This window comes from Otolemur garnettii, unplaced genomic scaffold (assembly GCF_000181295.1).
Source record: "Otolemur garnettii isolate 467f Iridium unplaced genomic scaffold, OtoGar3 scaffold00068, whole genome shotgun sequence".
NCBI classification, from domain to species: Eukaryota; Metazoa; Chordata; class Mammalia; order Primates; family Galagidae; genus Otolemur; species Otolemur garnettii.
The window spans coordinates 2,691,704-2,697,823 of record NW_003852463.1 but is presented as its reverse complement, the minus strand read 5'-3'; positions in this window follow the sequence as shown (position 1 = coordinate 2,697,823).

Sequence of the window (6,120 nt, the reverse complement as noted above, 5' to 3'; positions counted from 1 at the left end):
AAAAAAAAAAAAAAACCACCTCAAAATTTAATGTCTTAAAACAATTTGTTAGCTTTCAGTTGACTCGTATTTCTGATTCATGTAGTATGTGAGCTAGAGTACATCTTTCCAATAAAAAATTTTTAAATTAAATTAATCAGAGGAGTCATTGCTTATAAGCAAAGAACACTAATTGGAACAAAAATTGGTATCCAGAAGCGTGCTCCAACCAAAAGACCCTCAAAGAAATATGGGGTATTTGGAACTGATCATTAGGCCAAGATAAAACAAGGGGCAGTGAGACTCCAATTTATTATTGGAGGAGAGGAAATTAATAGCTCATGGAATCCATTGGAGAAACAGCAAAGTTCTAGAGAATAGAGGAGCAGGTGCCTAGAATACACTCCAGAGCATGCTCAAATGGGCACCTTAACAAAGTAATCCTGGTGGTAGAGATGGATACTATATACAAACTCAAAAATATGCACTTCCTTTCACTAAATGTGATCTGGCTACCACTCAGTTGCTGACAACAGCATCTAGCTGTGAATCAGTGCTATGGTGGCAACCCTCAAGGGGATTAGTGAGTTGAGAATATCCCCTTACATCATGAGTGAGACAATAATTTGTACTCACAAGAATAGAAACTTGTTTGCACATTCCACGTAGAATCACTAGTTTAACATATACTAAATTTAATCTATCTGCATATCTATTTACATACACACAAATATATCAACATATACATATATAAAATAAGATCTCTCCCTATATATGTCATATTTTAACTTTTATATTTTTTCTGATTACAAAAGCATTAGAAAAATGAAATTAATAGATCAACTTAGCCATCAGTAGAAATGACTCATCCTAAGGGAGAGTTTGCCACCAGGAGTCAATTGCAGGTTATAATCAACTTCCCCTCCTCCGCCCACTGAAGTACCTGGAGATGCACTTCACTTTCTGCCCACCTAATGCCCCCAGGAGCCAAGTGGAAGAGGAAATTAAAAGTTTTCCAATAGGCAGACATCTATATCAGTTCCAGTGAAACCGTATTTATTCCAATGTTCTATTCAGAATCGTTTGCTCAGCCAATTCAAGTCAATCTCTCCATTTTGTTCAACAACATTAACTAAGCACCTCCTTATAGGCCAAAGACTGATTGGGAGACTAGACATGCAGTAATATGCAAAAGAGATAAAATCTCTTCTTTTATGGAGCTTGCATTCTTATGGTGGGGAGCGAGACAGACAATAACCAAATAAATAAATGTTGTGTGGGTGTATTATGTTATTAAAGAAGGTCTCTCTGATAAAATGAGAGGTGCAAGGGCCCTGAGGTATATGCCTGTTTTACATGTTGAAGAACAGTGAGGAGGCTAGAGTGGGGTAAGCCAGGGGCATGTGCAGGAGTTTAGATCTGGAGGCATCCAAGTGGAAACTAGATTGTGTAGACATTTGTAGGCCATGGTTATAATTTTGGATTTTATTCCAATTGTGGTTGAAAGGATTTTGAAGGATCTTGAATAAAGTCATGAAATGCTCCAATTAATGATTTAACTTGATCATTCTTGCTTCTCTATAGAGAATGGCCTATGATGAAAATCAGTTCCATGCATCCATGCTTTCTCATCCTCAGCTCACAATCCAAAAATTCAAGTTCCTTCCATTTCCTGTTGTTACAAGGCTTTCGTCTCTGCAAGTCCTCCTCTTTGGCTGGTCTTCCATTGCTGACCTTCCTCCTCCAAACCTGTCTTGCAATTGCAAATGAAATTCTCTGACCACATAGCCTCTTACCTCATCCCATCTTTATGTAAGACATCTGTCATTCCTGAGGACATGGTTGTCCTCTGCAGGGGAGGTTGACAGGTTCCTATGTTTTACTTACAGCAAGACCAGGACTTAGGCCCAAATGGCCAGGACTTGATTAACAACTGACAGTTTCCCTAATTTTTGTACTTGGTTCCAACTTAGGACCTACTAGAGAAAGCCAAATGTGCCTCCCTAACCAATCCCATAGGATGTCTCATTTCTAGATAGCCTCCCTTAGCTTCCCCATGCCAGGCATTTCCAATCAAGGCACACCTGAATCTTTTCATTTTTTCTACTATAAAGCTTTCTCACTCTTCTGCCTGCTTTTGAGACTCTAGCAAACACAAGTGATGGTGGCTGATTCCCTTGCTATAGAAAGTTTGTTTGTTTATTGATTTATTTAGAGACTAATTCTCACTCTGTCATCCTGGGTAGAGTGCTATGGCTTCATCATAACTCATAGCAAACTCAAACTCAAGGGCTCAAGCGATGCTCTTGCCTTAGGCTCCCAAGTATCTGGGACTACAGGCACCCACTACAACATCTGGGTAGTTTTTTCTATTTTTAGTAGAGATGGGGTCTTGCTCTTGCTCAGGCTGGGCTTGAACTCCTGAGTTCAAGTGCTCCCAGAGTGCTAGGATTACAGGTGTGATCCTCTGTGCCTGGCCTCTTTTCACATTTTAAAATAAAAACATGGACCTTCAAGGCACAGGTTTGAAGAGAATCTTTTTTATTGGTACAGAGTCTCACTTTGTCACCCTCAGTAGAGTGCTATAGCATCATAGCTCACAGCAACCTCAAACTCTTGGGGTCCAGTGATTCTTTTGTCTCAGGCTCTCAAGTAGCTGGGGGGGGGGACTACAGGTGTCCACCACAACGCCTCAGCTCACAAGCTCACACCTCATCCTCAACTCACAAACCAAAAATTCGAGTTCCTTCCTTTTCCATTTTTTGAGATGAGGTCTTGCTCTGGCTCAGGCTGGTCTTGAACCTATGAGCTCAGTCAATCCACTCACCTAAGCCTTCCAGAGTGCTAGGATTATAGGAGTGAGCCCCTGCGCCCAGCCTGAAAGAGAATCTTTTGATGGAAGAGTACCAGTTAACCCTGTAAGTCCCAGTGGGCCCCCTGATTTCATATTTCACAGGCAGTAGGCTCAGTTTGAGGACTTCTGAAATTGCCATGCTGGTATACATGCTTAGAATGTTCTGGCTCAAAGGTCTTCAGAGACTCTTTCCCTGGGTTGCCCTTTGATTGGGTGGTTTAAACAACAGACACTTATTTCTCACGGCTCTGGAGGCTGAGGAGTCCAAAGTCAAGGAGTTACTAGACTGTCTGATGAGAGCCCTCTTCTAGCATGTAGACAGCCGCTTTCTTGCTGTATCTTCACATGTGTATCTTCACAAGATCGAAAGAGAGCGTTCTTTACTCCTCCTCCTCCTCCTTTTGTCCTCTTTCTTTTTCTTTTTTTGGAGACAGGGTCTTGCGGTGTTGCCTAGGCTGAAGCACAGTGGTGTCATCATAGCTCACTGTAACCTTAAACTCCTGAGGTCAAGTGATCTTCCTGTCTCAGCCTCTAAAGTAGCTAGGACTATAGGTGTGTGCCACCATGCCTGGCTAATTTTTCTAATTTTGTAGAGATGGAGTCTCATTATGTTGCTCAGCCTGGTCATGAATCTTCCTCTTCCTCATCATTGGCATTCTATTCTCATGATCTCACCTAGATCTAATTATCTGTCAAAGGCCCTATTTCTTAATACCATCACACTGATGGTTAGGGCTTCAACATATGAATTTAGGAGGGGACACAAACATTTAGTCCTTAACGTGGCCTGCATATACAATGTTCTCAAGCAACCCGGCCAGCTGTCATGTGATAGACGCTGGGCACTGCTGCCACTCCAGCAGTGGACAGCCTCTCCCACAGGTACATTGGCCTTAGCTGCACATGGCTGCAGTTTCTCGTGGGCTGTTTTGTCTCTGGAGCACAAATTTCTCTACTGGTCTCCACAGTTGCTTCTTCCCTTGCCTGAGAGGCCCTGTGCTCTGATGTGGATATCCAGGCTGCCTTAGGCATCTGTGGGTACCTCCACCATAGCCTTGGAGCCCTCAAGGTGCCCTTGTTTTCCAGGTGTCTATGGTAAAATGGGGGAGGAGCATGCCTCTTTTTCTCTTCTGTGAGAGGAATACCAAAAATAGCATTTATATATTTATTCACTGGACAAATATTGAGGGCAACAATATAGCAGGCAAGCAGGCATAATTCCAGATGTTAGAGCTAAAGTTGTGAAGAAGAGAGACTGCCTGCACTCATGAAGCTTATATTCTAATGTCTGGAAACAGAAAATAGACAAATAACCATGTATATTGTCAATTAGGCATATAAGCAAAAGTCCTACCACAGGCCATCTGCAAGCTAGGGGATGAGAAAAGCTGGCAGCATGGCTCAGTCTAAGTTCAAAAGCCTTAAAATCAAGGAAGCCAGCAGTGCAGTCACCAGGCTGAGATCAAAGGCCTAAGAGCCCCAGGGAGGCCACTAGTGCAAGTCCCAGAGCCCAAGGGCCAAAGAACCTGGAGTCCTAGGGCAGGAAGAAGAAAAGGCGTCCTGCTCTGGATAGGTGAGAGAGAGGAAGAAAAGCAAGCTGAATGTCCCCTGTCTTCTACTTGCTTTGCTCTTGGTGCCCCTGCAGTGACTAGATGGTGCTTTCCCAGTCTGAGGGCGGGCCTTCTCTCAGTCCATTGACTGACTTGTCAGTCTCCTAGGGAAACATTCTCACAGACATGCTGGGAAACATTACGTCACCACCAGCCATCTAGGAATCTCTCAAACCAGTGAAGATGCCACCTAACATTAACCATCGTGGGTGGCTATGATGAAGGATGGAGCCAGGGAACAAGAAGACACACAGCACTCAGAATTACCACTCTCTTCTGGTGACTAAAGCTGTTTGTGTATTAAGTGCATCTTGCGTAGTTTCTTCCTTCCCAAAGAAACACGAATGTTTAAATGTTTGGGCAAAAAGTTGAACTCTCCTAAGGGTTAATAGCAGTGAAACACGATGGAGGACACAGGAAGAAACTGAATGACAAGCAGTGGGTGGCCGGGTTGCTGTGTGCTCTCCAAGAAAGAGAACCTTCAGCGCTAGCCCTGTGTCATTTAGCAGCATCATCTTAACCCCTGTTACTATTACTACTATAAGAAAACATTAACAAGAACTTGCTTGGCCAAAGTGAGGTTGGTGCCAGCCGGCAGCATTCCCACTTCCTAGCACAGTGATTGGAACCTAGAAAGCACTCAATAAACCTTTGATCTGGAGGTACTGTGCTTCAGAGCAGAAACCAGAATTCTGGTAACTGGGAATGTACCCCATTAATGGTAATTTGAAAACTGGCACATAACTTCCATAGCTGCTTCCTTTAATTTAATGTGTCAGTGTTCTCTAGCCAAAAATCATCAGGAATACAAAGTTGGGTTTATCACTCATTGTGACAATGGAGAATACATACCATGTGGGATCACAGAAGATCTCTGTAATCAGAAGTTATTAGGAGTTATGGGAGTTGGGCTTGTGTTAAGTGATTTAGAGAAAATGTTTAAAGAATCAGGGACTTGCTCTAAATTGGATGCTGTCAAGATGAGGAGGCAATTTTATGACTGGGCATCTTAATAAATCTTATATAGAAGAAAAGAGAAATATGGTGACACTGGAGCTTTAATTGGTCAAAGCAGCAGCAATCAAATTAGAAGACTGGGATGTTTTGTATGTCTGTGGTTTGAACAGTAATGTTGTTTTTGTTTGTGTTTAGACAAAGTTAGGAAGTGGTCTTTTTTTTTTGTCTTGCTTCATCACAATCACAGAGAGACTTTGTGTGAATCTGCGCGCGGTGGCTCACACCTGTAATCCCAGCAATTTGGAAGTCTGAGGTAGGTGGATTTTCTGATCTCACAGGTTGGAGACCAGCCTGAGCCAAAGCAAGATCCCGCCTCTAAAAATAGCCAGATGTTGTGGCAGGTGCCTGTAGTCTCAGCTACTTGGGAGGCTGAGGCAAAAGAATCACTTGAGCCCAAGAGTTAGAGGTTACTGTAAGCTGTGACACCATGTCACTCTACTAAGGGTGACAAAGTGAGACTCTGTCTTAAAAAAAAAAAAGACTTTGTGTGATATGGTGTGATTGCTTATGCTCAAGAGGAGACTATCATAGCATAGTCAGGCTATTGCCACTCAACCAGGTTCTTCTGCCCCTTGCCCAAAAGAAAGCCAATACCCAGAGACAGCAGGGTTTATAGCAGAGAAAGAGTTTATTTTGCATAGTTCTAAGTGTGGAGATAGG